Here is a 14,910-nt window from a genome sequence, read left to right as displayed (position 1 = left end):
AATTAAGAGCAGGAATAGGCCATTTGATAAGATCAAATTGTGACCTCAACCCTACTTTCCCATCTTCCTACTATAACCTTTGACTCCCTTGTTAATCAGGAATCTATTTAACTCAGCCTTAAAAATATTCAATGACCCTGCCTCCACCGTTCTGTGGGGAAGGGAGTTCCACAGACTCACGACCCTCAGAGAAATAATTTCTCCTCATCTTCGTCTTAAATGGGAGACCCCTTATTTTTAAACTGCATAGTTCTAGTCTCTCCCACAAGGAGAAATATCCTCTCAGCATCTACCCCTTCAAGTCCCCTCAGGATTTTGTATGTTTCAATAAGATCACCTCTCATTCTTCTAAACTCCAATGTATACAGGCCCAACTTGTCCAACCTTTCCTCATAAGATAACCCCCTCATCCCAGGAATCAGTCAAGTGAACCTTCTCTGAACCGCCTCCAAAGCAATTATGTCCTTTCTTAAATGAGGAGACCAAAACTGCACACAGTATTCTCGATGTGGTCTCACCAATGCCCTGTACAACTGCAGCAAAACATCTCTACTTTTATATTCCATTCCCCTTGCAATAAATTACAACATTCCATTTGCCTTCCTAATTACTTGCTGTACCTGCATACTAACTTTTTGTGATTCATGTACTAGGACACCCAGATCCCTCTGTACCTGAGTTCTGCAATCTCTCTCCATTTAAATAATATACTGCTTTTCTATTCCTCCTGCCAAAGTGGACAAGTTCACATTTTCCCACATTATACTCCATCTGCCAAATTTTTGGCCACTCACTTAACCTATCTCTACCCCTTTGCAGACTCCTTATGTCCTCTTCACAACTTATTTTCCTGCCTATTTTCCTTTGTGTCATCAGCAAATTTAGCAACCATACATTCAGTCCCTTCATCCAAGTCATTGATATAGATTGTAAATAGTTGAGGCCCAAGCACTGATCCCCGTGGCACTCCACTCGTTACATGTTGCCAACCTGAAAATGACCCATTTATGCCTACTCTCTGTTTCCTGTTAGCTAACCAATCCTTTATCCAAGCTAATATGTTACCCCCTACATCATGAGCTCTTATTTTGTGTAGTAGCCTTTGATGTGGCACCTTGTCAAAAGCCTTCTGGAAATCCAAGTACACCAAATCCACAGGATCCCCTTTATCCACGTTGCTTGTTACTTCCTCAAATTAGTCAAACACGATTTCCCTTTCACAAAGCCGTGTTGATTCTGCCTGATGATAGATTCTAGCAGTGACCCGAGATTGCCTATCTTTATCCCTCAGCAATCATCGCTAAAACAGATTATCTGATCATAATCACATGGCTGTTTGTGGGAGCTTGCTGTGTGTAAATTGACATTACAACAGTGACTACACTTCAAAAGTACTTTGTTGCCTGTAAAGCACTTTGGGACGCCCGGAGGTTGTGAAAGGAGTGATATAAATGCAAGCTTTTTCTTTTGAAGTACTCAGTGTATTTACAGGCTTTTCCAGGTCACTGCTGGGAAAACCCTTCAAGAACTTGGCATGTGTCAGTCACCGTCACCCTCCCCCTCCCGACCCCAAACATTGCCGTCCTCTCCCCACCTACCATCGCAAAAATCTGCTGCCAGGAACCCTTCAGGTTCTTTCAAGGACGTTTTCAGTGCTTTTAAAATAATTATTCATTTCCAAAGCACTTAAGGAACCTTGAAGACGACTCCTGGAAAGAGATGACTTGCGGAATGACTCTTAAGTATGTAATATTCAGCACTATCCATTTTTTTAAAAAAAACAGCTTTCCCAAATCACTGCTAGGGGAACTATTTATCGACACTTTTGCGGAGCGGAAGGGATTAACTCTTCTCCACCCCTCCCCCTGCTCCATGCACCGTACCTCCTCCTCACACCCCTCACTCTCTTCTACTGCCTCTCCCACCAGCCATCCCCATGACAACTGACAACCCGTACCTTTCTCCCCATTGCCGACACATCCCCCGAGAAAGACTCCATCACCGTTCCTTTTTTAACCAAGCGTCAACCCTGCAGCCTCCTCCCGTTTCTACCCTCTGTACTCCCACGCCCAGCGAACTGCCCTCCCCACAATGCTCACATCCCCTATCTCGACCATCTGCCAGTCATATTTCAGACATCACACATGCTGATTAATGGAATTTTTAGTCAACACTGTAAAAAGATAAGAAATAAGAGCAATGCACAGAAAAAAACTCTCCAGCAACAGAACATACTGGTCTGCAGACTCCCAGCCGCCTGAATATTGACGAGTCTATGAATGAGCTCACCCAATGTTCACTCATCAGTTAGACTTTGCTGCCTTAAAGGGACGCACACTTATTTAGAAGCAACAACTTGCATTTATATAGCGCGTTTTAACATAGTAAAACGTCCCAAGGCGCTTCACAGGAGCAATTACCAAACAAAATTTGACACCGAGCCACATAAGGAGATATTAGGACAGGTGACCAAAAGCTTGGACAAAGAGGTAGATTTTAAGGAACGTCTTAAAGGAGGAGAGGTAGAGAGGCAGAGAGGTTTAGGGTGGAAATACCAGAGCTTAAGGCCTAGGCAGCTGATGGCACGACCGCCAATGGTGGAGCGATTAAAATCCAGGATGAGCAAGAGGCCTGAATTGGAGGAGCGCAGAGATCTCAGAATCTATCAGAGCAACAGAATAATACCCTACACGGCATCATAATCCAGGCACATTTCTCCAGCTGATTGGTCAGACCTGTTTGAATGTCATAGTTGACCTGAGCATCAATTTCACTTTGAATCCTTAAAAGGGACAGATACCTATCAGCAAAATACATAGCCCATTTATATTTACTGCTGCACTTATAAAACAGTGCATCCTCTGAACTACTACGAGCGGTACCACGGGGAGATCAGTGAGCGTGATTAAAATCTTTAGACACGTGCATGCTTCCTATCCATCACACAGTTGAATGCAAATTCCTGTGACACGCTTGGAAAAATAAAGTATGAATGAAGGCAGCAATTTGGAATATACAGACAAACTCTTCAGCTAAAGACATTTCGGTAAAATCTAAGGTAAGAGTTTATGAAGCGATGGTTAACCCCATATTATGATATGGATCGGAGTGTTGGAACATGGAAAAAGTTGACAAACAGAAGATACTGACAGAGAGATGAGTTGGTCGAAAGGAATACCGGGAGTAGCCGGGATGCAAAGAATCAAGAATGATATAATAGGAACATGGTTTGGACAAGAAACAAGGTTTATACAGAAGATCCAAGAAAGATGACTGTGATGGTTTGGCCAGGTTTCAAAATTGGAAACAGCTAGAATACCTTTCATGGCCCTGCACACGGTGGTACCTGGAGCAAGAAGCCAGGAAGACCAAGGAACTGCTGGTTAGACAACGTCGAGAGTGGCTTGTCACAGAAAGGGATATAGAAGCGGCCAGGCTAGTTCAGAACAGACAACTGTGGCATGAATTCGGTCGGCCCCATCGTCGCTGCTGAGCTGATAGATGGGAATTTAGTGATGGTAGTAGCAGTACTTATCACTAAATGTTCCACATGTACACTGACGACACCCAGCTCTACCTCACCACCACCTCTCTCGACCCCTCCACTGTCTCTAATTTATCACGCTGCTTGTCTGACATCCAGTACTGGATGAGCAAAAATTTCCTCCAACTAAATATTGGGAACGTAAGAAATAGGAACAGGTGTAGGCCATATGGCCCCTCAGGCCTGCTCCGTCATTCAATAAGATCATGGCTAATCTTCCACCTCACCTCCACTTTCCTGCCCGATCCCCATATACCGATTCCCTTGTCTTCGGTCCCCGCCGCAAACTCCATTCCCTAGCCACCGATTCCATCCCTCTCCCTGGCCACGGTCTGAGACTGAACCAGACCGTTCTCACCCTTGGCGTCCTACTTGACCCTGAGATGAGCTTCCGACCCCATATCCGTTCCATCACCAAGACTGCCTGCTTCTACCTCCGTAACATCGGCCGTCTCCGCCCCTGCCTCAGCTCATCTGCTGCTGAAACCTCATCCATGCCTTTGTTATCTCCAGACTGGACTATTCCAATGCCCCCTGGTTGGCCTCCCATCTTCCACCCTCCATAAACTTGAACTCACCCAAAATTCTGCTGCCCGTATCCTAACTCGCACCAGGTCCCGTTCCCCCATCACCCCAGTGCTCGCTGACCTACATTGGCTCCCGGTCTGGGAACGCCTCGATTTTAAAATTCTCATCCTTGTTTTCAAATCCCTCCATGGCCCCGCCCTTCCCCATCTCTGTAACCTCCTCCAGCTCCACAACCCTCAGAGATCTCTGCGCTCCTCCAATTCTGGCCTCTTGCGCATCCCCGATTTTAATCGCTCCACCGCTGGTGGCCATGCCTTCAGCTGCCTAGGACCTAAGCTCTGAAATTCCCTCCCTAAACCTCTCCACTTCTTTCTCCTCTTATAAGGTGCTCCTTAAAACCTACTTATTTGACAAAGCTTTTGGCCACCTGTCCTAATCTCTCCTTATGTGGCTTGATGCCAAATTTTTAAGCCTTGGGACGTTTTGCTATGTTAAAGGTATTTTAATATAAATGCAAGTTGTTGTTCCATAGTCCAACATTCCAGAACATTAAATAAAGGCACATGCAAAAATTTAATCTGCAGTACCTTTACATAGTGACAGTATAAGCAAAAGTGCAAACAGAATGGGCCTTTACAAGCATGACAACAAACCGAACCTGACCTTCAGTAACGATCTCAATCACCCTGTCAACACAAGATCAATTTTCATCCAGCTCAGCACGGCAGAGGTCCAGATATATTGGCCCACGTCCCTCCCTGCAGTAGTGCACACTGGAACTGGATTAAAGTAAATCATCTTGTACTTAAACACTGTGGCAGACTGTTAACAATGAAAAAACCTGAGCTTTTATTTGAATCATTGTCGAGGCAGTGGACACCAATGACTTTTTTCCCCCCCCCCACTAAGTTACACGGTGCAGCATTAAGTCGTACAGGCTAGAAGGTCTCAAATTCAATTCCCCATCTGTGCCGAATTAGCTGATCTCAAGGAAGGAACCGAGGTGCTAGGTTTGGTATCAGCAACTCCTGGGCTAGGAGAGGAGGGGGGGGATAAAAAACTCAGGGCACACACACCCGATCATTCTCCAGTGACCCCTGCTTGAATCAGTGCATCAACACTGGATTAGCACAGGGTCGAGGTTTTTGGCCTTGATGGGTCCCATCACCAAGGTCAAATTGTTTGCCGCCAGACACTATCTAGGCCCACAGATAAAGAGGAACAGGGCATACAGCAGGGCTGCAGGCAGACATGGAGTGTACCTCACTTAGGAGGAGGTGGGGTGAGGAAAAAAACTCCTAGATTTTTTTTTTAAATACACACACACATATAAGACCATAAGAGACAGGTGCAGGAGTAGGCCATTTGGCCCCTCGAGCCATTTAATGAGATCATGGCTGATCTGACTTTTACCTCAACTCCATTTTCCCGCCTTTTCCCCATATCCTTTGACTCCCTTGCTGATCAAAAATTTGTCTAACTCAGCCTTGAATGTATTCAATGACTCAGCCTCCACAGCTTTTTGGGGTAAAGAATTCCAAAAATTCACAACCCTCTGGGAGGAGAAATTCCTCCTCATTTCCATCTTTAATGGGCGACCCCTTATTCTGAAGCTATGCCCCCTAGTTTTAGATTCCCTCATGAGGGATAACATCCTCTCAGCATATGTATGTGTATGTATACATATACACACGTACATATATATATTTCATAGAGAGCAGCGTAACATATTGAACCACTGCATGAAAGAACACTGACATAATTGAAAATTCTTAATTTAGCACTACAGTTAAATCCAGCCTTATTAAAGAGAACAAAATCTGGTTCAGTAATGAGGTTGCGCCCCTTAGCATCCTCTCTAAATTAAGGTACGACAGTGTTGTCATTAGATCTATTTGTACCAAAACATATTACTATTGGGAGATATTCTTAATTCATCTTCTCAAACTGCTCCTGCCGCCATCAGCACCAGTGACAAAACAGCACCTCATCCTAGTGTTATACATCTCAAAATGCTCCCGGGTATTTTTCCACAGTTCAAACGCGCACTTGACACACCCACCACACTGTCTGAAATCCGAATGACAAGACTGTACAATGTTTACCAAGCGTTCTACTGACATATCAAGGCAGTATTAACTATATCACACCACGAAGGTGTCAGCCCTGGCTCAGAAGTTTTTTTTAATTCGTTCACGGGATGTGGGCTTCGCTGGCAAGGCCGGCATTTATTGCCCATCCCTAATTGCCCTTGAGAAGGTGGTGGTGAGCCGCCTTCTTGAACCGCTGCAGTCCGTGTGGTGACGGTTCTCCCACAGTGCTGTTAGGAAGGGAGTTCCAGGATTTTGACCCAGCGACAATGAAGGAACGGCGATATATTTCCAAGTCGGGATGGTGTGTGACTTGGAGGGGAACGTGCAGGTGGTGTTGTTCCCATGTGCCTGCTGCTCTTGTCCTTCTAGGTGGTAGCGGTCGCGGGTTTGGGAGGTGCTGTCGAAGAAGCCTTGGCGAGTTGCTGCAGTGCATCCTGTGGATGGTGCACACTGCAGCCACAGTGCGCCGGTGGTGAAGGGAGTGAATGTTTAGGGTGGTGGATGGGGTGCCAATCAAGCGGGCTGCTTTATCTTGGATGGTGTCGAGCTTCTTGAGTGTTGTTGGAGCTGCACTCATCCAGGCAAGTGGAGAGTATTCCATCACACTCCTGACTTGTGCCTTGTAGATGGTGGAAAGGCTTTGGGGAGTCAGGAGGTAAGTCACTCGCCGCAGAATACCCAGCCTCTGACCTGCTCTCGTAGCCACAGTATTTATATGGCTGGTCCAGTTAAGTTTCTGGTCAATGGTGACCCCCAGGATGTTGATGGTGGGGGATTCGGCGATGGTAATGCCGTTGAATGTCAAGGGGAGGTGGTTAGACTCTCTCTTGTTGGAGATGGTCATTGCCTGGCACTTATCTGGCGCGAATGTTACTTGCCACTTATGAGCACAAGCCTGGATGTTGTCCAGGTCTTGCTGCATGCGGGCTCGGACTGCTTCATTATCTGAGGGGTTGCGAATGGAACTGAACACTATGCAGTCATCAGCGAACATCCCCATTTCTGACCTTATGATGGAGGGAAGGTCATTGATGAAGCAGCTGAAGATGGTTGGGCCTAGGACACTGCCCTGAGGAACTCCTGCAGCAATGCCCTGGGGCTGAGATGATTGGCCTCCAACAACCACTACCATCTTCCTTTGTGCTAGGTATGACTCCAGCCACTGGAGAGTTTTCCCCCTGATTCCCATTGACTTCAATTTTACTAGGGCTCCTTGGTGCCACACTCGGTCAAATGCTGCCTTGATGTCAAGGGCAGTCACTCTCACCTCACCTCTGGAATTCAGCTCTTTTGTCCATGTTTGGACCAAGGCTGTAATGAGGTCTGGAGCCAAGTGGTCCTGGCGGAACCCAAACTGAGCATCGGTGAGCAGGTTATTGGTGAGTAAATGCCGCTTGATAGCACTGTCGACGACACCTTCCATCACTTTGCTGATGATTGAGAGTAGACTGATGGGGCGGTAATTGGCCGGATTGGATTTGTCCTGCTTTTTGTGGACAGGACATACCTGGGCAATTTTCCACATTGTCGGGTGGATGCCAGTGTTGTAGCTGTACTGGAACAGCTTGGCTAGAGGCGCAGCTAGTTTTGGAGCACAAATCTTCAGCACTACAGCTGGGATGTTGTCGGGGCCCATAGCCTTTGCTGTATCCAGTGCACTCAGCCGTTTCTTGATATCACGTGGAGTGAATCGAATTGGCCGAAGACTGGCTTCCGTGATGGTGGGGATATCGGGAGGAGGCTGAGATGGATTATCCACTCGGCACTTCTGGCTGAAGATGGTTGCAAACGCTTCAGTCTTGTCTTTTGCACTCACGTGCTGGACTCCGCCATCATTGAGAATGGGGATGTTTGCAGAGCCTCCTCCTCCCGTTAGTTGTTTAATTGTCCACCACCATTCACGACTGGATGTGGCAGGACTGCAGAGCTTTGATCTGATCCGTTGGTTGTGGAATCGCTTAGCTCTGTCTATAGCATGTTGCTTCCGCTGTTTAGCATGCATGTAGTCCTGAGTTGTAGCTTCACCAGGTTGGCACCTCATTTTTAGGTACGCCTGGTGCTGCTCCTGGCATGCTCTTCTACACTCCTCATTGAACCAGGGTTGATCCCCTGGCTTGTTGGTAATGGTAGAGTGAGGAATATGCCGGGCCATGAGGTTACAGATTGTGCTGGAATACAATTCTGCTGCTGCTGATGGCCCACAGCGCCTCATGGATGCCCAGTTTTGAGCTGCTAGATCTGTTCTGAATCTATCCCATTTAGCACGGTGGTAGTGCCACACAACACGTTGGATGGTGTCCTCAGTGCGAAGACGGGATTTCATCTCCACGAGGACTGTGCGGTGGTCACTCCTACCAATACTGTCATGGACAGATGCATTTGCGACAGGTAGATTGGTGAGGACGAGGTCAAGTAAGTTTTTCCCTCGTGTTGGTTCGCTCACCACCTGTCGCAGGCCCAGTCTAGCAGCTATGTCCTTCAGGACTCGGCCAGCTCGGTCAGTCGTGGTGCTACCGAGCCACTCTTGGTGATGGACATTGAAGTCCCCCACCCAGAGTACATTTTGTGCCCTTGCTACCCTCAGTGCTTCCTCCAAGTGGTGTTCAACATGGAGGAGGACTGATTCATCAGCTGAGGGAGGACGGTAGGTGGTAATCAGCAGGAGGTTTCCTTGCCCATGTTTGACCTGATGCCATGAGATTTCATGGGGTCCAGAGTCAATGTTGAGGACTCCCAGGGCCACTCCCTCCTGACTGTATATCACTGTACCGCCACCTCTGGTGGGTCTGTCCTGCCGGTGGGACAGGACATACCCAGGGATGGTGATGGAAGAGTCTGGGACGTTGGCTGAAAGATATGATTCTGTGAGTATGGCTATGTCAGGCTGTTGCTTGACTAGTCTGTGGGACAGCTCTCCCAATTTTGGCACAAGTCCCCAGATGTTCGTAAGGAGGACCTTGCAGGGTCGACTGGGCTTGGTGTTTTGCCGTTGTCGTGTCCGGTGCCTAGTGGTCCGATGCCGGGTGGTCCGTCCGGTTTTATTCTTATTATGACTTTTCGTAGCGAGATTTTACAACTGAGTGGCTTGCTAGGCCATTTCAGAGGGCAATTAAGAATCAACCACATTGCTGTGGGTCTGGAGTCACATATAGGCCAGACCGGGTCAGGGCAGCAGGCTTCCTTCCCTAAAGGACATTAGTGAACCAGATGGGTTTTTACGACAATCCGGTAGTTTCATGGCCATCATTACTGATACTAGTATTTTAATTCCAGATTTTTTATTTTTATTTTAATTAATTGAATTTAATTAATTAATTGAATTTAAATTCGCCAGCTGCCGTGGTGGGATTTGAACTCATGACTCTGGATTTTAGTCCAGGCCTCTGGATTACTAGCCCAGTAACATAACCACTATGCTACCGTACCAGTCTCACCTCTGAGTCAGAATCATAGAAGTTACAACATGGAAACAGGCCCTTCGGCCCAACATGTCCATGTCGCCCAGTTTATACCACTAAGCTAGTCCCAATTACCTGCACTTGGCCCATATCCCTCTATACCCATCTTACCCATGTAACTGTCCAAATGCTTTTTAAAAGACAAAATTGTACCCGCCTCTACTACTGCCTCTGGCAGCTCGTTCCAGACACTCACCACCCTTTGAGTGAAAATATTGCCCCTCTGGACCCTTTTGTATCTCTCCCCTCTCACCTTAAATCTATGACCCCTCGTTATAGACTCCCCTACCTTTGGGAAAAGATTTTGGCTATCTACCTTATCTATGCCCCTCATTATTTTATAGACTTCTATAAGATCACCCCTTAACCTCCTACTCTCCAGGGAAAAAAGTCCCAGTCTATCTAACCTCTCCCTATAAGTCAAACCATCAAGTCCCGGTAGCATCCTAGTAAATCTTTTCTGCACTCTTTCTAGTTTAATAATATCCTTTCTATAATAGGGTGACCAGAACTGTACACAGTATTCCAAGTGTGGCCTTACTAATGTCCTGTACAACTTCAACAAGACATCCCAACTCCTGTATTCAATGTTGAGACTTGAGCACACAATCTTGGCTTGCGCTTCAGTGCAGTACTTTCTGTGGCGAGTTTGGTTCGCATCTACCGCACAAATACAGCAACTTCACGACATTGGATGCATTTAGTTCAATGTAGTGGGTTTACCACTTATGCATAAATAACAGAGAGCGCCATTAGCCTCATAATTATTTTGACAGCAAATGGTGGCCCATATTTTATATGACAATCCCTGTCCTGGAGTGTTGCATATGGCAATTTGGGAAGCGAAGAGAATCGGTTGGAAGCCTCGAGGCTTCTCTGCAGCACAGACCGAGGAGCTGGGAGTGTAAAATAGAGGCACTGCAGCACCACCACTGGTGGGAGGGCACAAATACAGCGTGACAAGTTTACATAAGAACTTTCCATTCTAAATACATAGGGACTTGTAATGGATAAAGTTGACATAAAGTGTGACAACAGAAAGTAAGAGTTTGTCATCAGGAAGTGCGCACAGATGTAAGATTTTTAAGACATTATTACAGATTATATATATTAAATAATACTAATATCTCGCTGCTAACTCGCTTGCCCGTGTTGACAGCCCGGAGTACGCTCTCATCCGCCTCACTTGACTGACTGACCGCTTGCTCCCCAGTCCCGGTCACTTCAATCACTGGACTCCGAGGCTCGGAGCCAGGCCGCGGGTCACGTTGTCCCTGGTTACTTGGTCAGGCCGCCGGGTCAGGACGGGCGGTGGGCGGTCCGGCGCTCGATCCGCTCTTTGACGAACCGCCGGCTCCTGTTCTGGATTTTATTATTAATTTAAAATCGTTTATTCCGCGCCCGGTGCTCGCGACCTCCCGCAGCCAACCATGGGCGCCGCCATCTTGGACAGGCAAAACCCGCATTGCGCCTGCGCGCTGCAGTAATATCAGCGCTGCCTGTTCAACTTTGAAAATTCAAAATTAAACGGGCCAACAGACGCAATAATAGTAACAGGAGCAATAATAGTAACAGGAGCAATAATAGTAACAGGAGCGCTAACAGTACCAACAGGAGCAATAATAGTAACAGGAGCAATAATAGTACCAACAGGAGCAATAATAGTAACAGGAGCAATAATAGTAACAGGAGCGCTAACAGTACCAACAGGAGCAATAATAGTAACAGGAGCGCTAACAGTACCAACAGGAGCAATAATAGTAACAGGAGCGCTAACAGTACCAACTGGAGCAATAATAGTACCAACAGGAGCAATAATAGTAACAGGAGCAATAATAGTAACAGGAGCGCTAACAGTACCAACAGGAGCAATAATAGTAACAGGAGCAATAATAGTAACAGGAGCGCTAACAGTACCAACAGGAGCAATAATAGTAACAGGAGCAATAATAGTAACAGGAGCGCTAACAGTACCAACAGGAGCAATAATAGTAACAGGAGCACTAACAGTACCAACAGGAGCAATAATAGTAACAGGAGCAATAATAGTAACAGGAGCAATAATAGTAACAGGAGCGCTAACAGTACCAACAGGAGCACTAACAGTACCAACAGGAGCAATAATAGTAACAGGAGCAATAATAGTAACAGGAGCACTAACAGTACCAACAGGAGCAATAATAGTAACAGGAGCAATAATAGTACCAACAGGAGCAATAATAGTAACAGGAGCGCTAACAGTACCAACAGGAGCAATAATAGTACAAGGAGCAATAATAGTACCAACAGGAGCAATAATAGTAACAGGAGCGCTAACAGTACCAACAGGAGCAATAATAGTAACAGGAGCGCTAACAGTACCAACAGGAGCAATAATAGTAACAGGAGCGCTAACAGTACCAACAGGAGCAATAATAGTAACAGGAGCAATAATAGTAACAGGAGCGCTAACAGTACCAACAGGAGCAATAATAGTACCAGGAGCAATAATAGTAACAGGAGCGCTAACAGTACCAACAGGAGCAATAATAGTAACAGGAGCAATAATAGTAACAGGAGCACTAACAGTACCAACAGGAGCAATAATAGTAACAGGAGCAATAATAGTACCAACAGGAGCAATAATAGTAACAGGAGCGCTAACAGTACCAACAGGAGCAATAATAGTAACAGGAGCGCTAACAGTACCAACAGGAGCAATAATAGTAACAGGAGCGCTAACAGTACCAACAGGAGCAATAATAGTAATAGGAGCGATAATAGTAACAGCAGCGCTAACAGTACCAACAGGAGCAATAATAGAAACAGGAGCGCTAACAGTACCAACAGGAGCAATAATAGAAACAGGAGTGATAATAGTAACAGGAGCGATAATAATAACAGGAGCGCTAACAGTACCAACAGGAGCAATAATAGTAACAGGAGCGCTAACAGTACCAACAGGAGCAATAATAGAAACAGGAGTGATAATAGTAACAGGAGCGATAATAATAACAGGAGCGCTAACAGTACCAACAGGAGCAATAATAGTAACAGGAGTGATAATAATAACAGGAGCGATAACAGTAACAACAGGAGCAATAACAATAACAGCAGCAACTGTAACAGGAGCAGCAATAACAGTACCAACAGGAGCAACAATAGTAACAGGAGCAACAATAACAACACCAACAGGAGCAATAATAGTAACAGGAGCAACAATAACAGCACCAACAGAAGCGGTAACAGAAACAGGAGCAACAATAACAGCACCAACAGAAGCGGTAACAGTAACAGGAGCAACAATAACAGCACCAACAGAAGCGGTAACAGTAACAGGAGCAACAATAACAGCACCAACAGAAGCGGTAACAGTAACAGAAGCAACAATAACCATATCAACAGCAGCAATAATAGTAACAACAGCACCAACAGGAGCAATAACAGTAACAGGAGCAATAATAGTACCAACAGTTCCAGCAGCAACCATCATACCAACAACAATAATAGCACCAATAGCAATAATAATACCAACAGTAACAACAGCACCCAAACCAACAACAGCATCAACGATAGGCAGAATAGCAAACCAAGAGCAACAAAACCACCTGCAGAAACAGCACCGACAAAAAGGACCAACAGCACCAATACCAACAAAACACCACCACTAGCTCTTGCCTCAGAATCATAGAATGTTTCAGCACAGGAGAGACGATTTGGCCTAATAAAGTCTGCACCAGTGCTTTTGTCTACACAAGCCACTTAACGTAATCCCACTCTCCTGCTCGTTCCCCACACCCTTTAACCCGCACGTTCCCCTCCAAGTCACACACCATCCCGACTTGGAAATATATCGCCGTTCCTTCATCGTCGCTGGGTCAAAATCCTGGAACTCCCTTCCTAACAGCACTGTGGGAGAACCGTCACCACACGGACTGCAGCGGTTCAAGAAGGCGGCTCACCACCACCTTCTCAAGGGCAATTAGGGATGGGCGATAAATGCCGGCCTCGCCAGCGATGCCCACATCCCATGAATGAATTTTTAAAAAATCCCAGCCAGTCTAATCCCGCTCTCCTGCTCACTCCCCATTCCCTTTAATATCCCACCCAGTCTAATCCCGCTCTCCTGCTCACTCCCCATTCCCTTTTAATATCGCACCCAGTCTAATCCCACTCTACTGCTCGTTCCCCTCACCCTTTAATATCCCAGCTAGTCTAATCCCATTCTCCTCGATCCCCAAACCCTTTAATATTTCTCTTTTTCCAAGCAACTAATTCCCTCGTATGGAGAATTTATGGATTGTGCTTCAGTGAGAGTCTGTTGCAGAGGATTCGAAATTCCAACCACCTTCTGTGTGAAGAAATATTTTTTCAACCTCCCCATTAATTCTTTTAAGGAGTATCTTCAATTTGTGAACTCTCATTACCAGCTCACTGACCAGTGGAAACAATCCATCTCCAGTTACCTTATCATAACTCTTTATAATTATAAAAACCTCCATCAGATGCCCCTTAACCTTCTCAGCTCTAGTAAAAAAAACTAAAATATCTTTAAGTCCCCTCCTTAATTTCTGTTCCTTTCTTCCCTGCTTTCTCCTGCCTGGGAAGAATTCCTAGTTATTTTTTCTTTACATTAGGAGTGTTATAGAAATACAAACCTTTATTGGTTGTGTTGCCCTTGGAATTAAGTGTACTGAAATCCATAGGTTATATCCAAAAGCCCACCGTTTCCTTGGAGCACTCCATTTTATTGAATTTATACACTGTACACCAACATGATGAGCAAGCCTTTGGCTCAGTGGTAGCATTCCCACCTCAGAGTCAGAAGTTGCAGGGTTAAAACCCCACTCCAGACAGTCCTGGCAAGTGGAGACTGGAGCTGTGGCTCCGAATCCTGGGTTAGGACATCCAGTGGAGTCTTGAGTTCACTTGAGTCTGGTGGATGTGGGTAGATTTCCCCCCCACCCTGTCATCATATGGGTTGTGGCAGTCCATAAAACCCTCCCAATGTATAGGACTAACCTCCCAATCAGCTGCTCAAAAGATGGTTACAGCCATGGAATCATAGAAAGATTACAGCACGGAAAGAGGCCACTCAGCCCATCAAGTCCGTGCCAACTCTATGCAAGAGCAATCCGGCTAATCCCACTCTCTTCCTCTCCTCCCCCCCCCCAACCGTAGCCCTGCAAATGTTTTCCTTTCAAATACTTATCCAGTTCCCTTTTGAAGGCCATGATTGAATCTGCCTCCACCACCCCCTCTGGCAGTGCATTCCAGATCCTAACCACTCGCTGTGTAAAAAAGTTTT

At 46.0% G+C, this 14,910-nt stretch overlaps 2 protein-coding genes across 4 annotated transcripts in view; one reads left to right on the top strand and one right to left on the bottom strand.

Annotated features, from left to right (window-relative positions):
• Positions 1 to 14,910, top strand: part of LOC137320706 (polymeric immunoglobulin receptor-like) — a 788,493-nt gene that overhangs the window by 611,034 nt on the left and 162,549 nt on the right. The window lies entirely within an intron of this gene.
• Positions 1 to 14,910, bottom strand: part of hmgcs1 (3-hydroxy-3-methylglutaryl-CoA synthase 1 (soluble)) — an 80,613-nt gene that overhangs the window by 41,832 nt on the left and 23,871 nt on the right. Inside the window, exon 1 of one of the 2 annotated variants that reach the window (XM_067982395.1) lies at positions 10,823 to 11,075. The exons of the other annotated variant lie outside the window; for it this stretch is intronic. The gene's annotated coding sequence lies outside the window, so the exon portion shown is untranslated. Of the gene's footprint in view, positions 1 to 10,822; positions 11,076 to 14,910 lie in introns of those variants that run through there. 2 annotated transcript variants of the gene reach the window in all.

The sequence above is a fragment of the Heptranchias perlo genome, chromosome 4 (genome assembly GCF_035084215.1).
Source record: "Heptranchias perlo isolate sHepPer1 chromosome 4, sHepPer1.hap1, whole genome shotgun sequence".
NCBI classification, from domain to species: Eukaryota; Metazoa; Chordata; class Chondrichthyes; order Hexanchiformes; family Hexanchidae; genus Heptranchias; species Heptranchias perlo.
The sequence above is the reverse complement of the archived record's forward strand: the minus strand, read 5'-3'. Positions and strand labels throughout refer to the sequence as shown.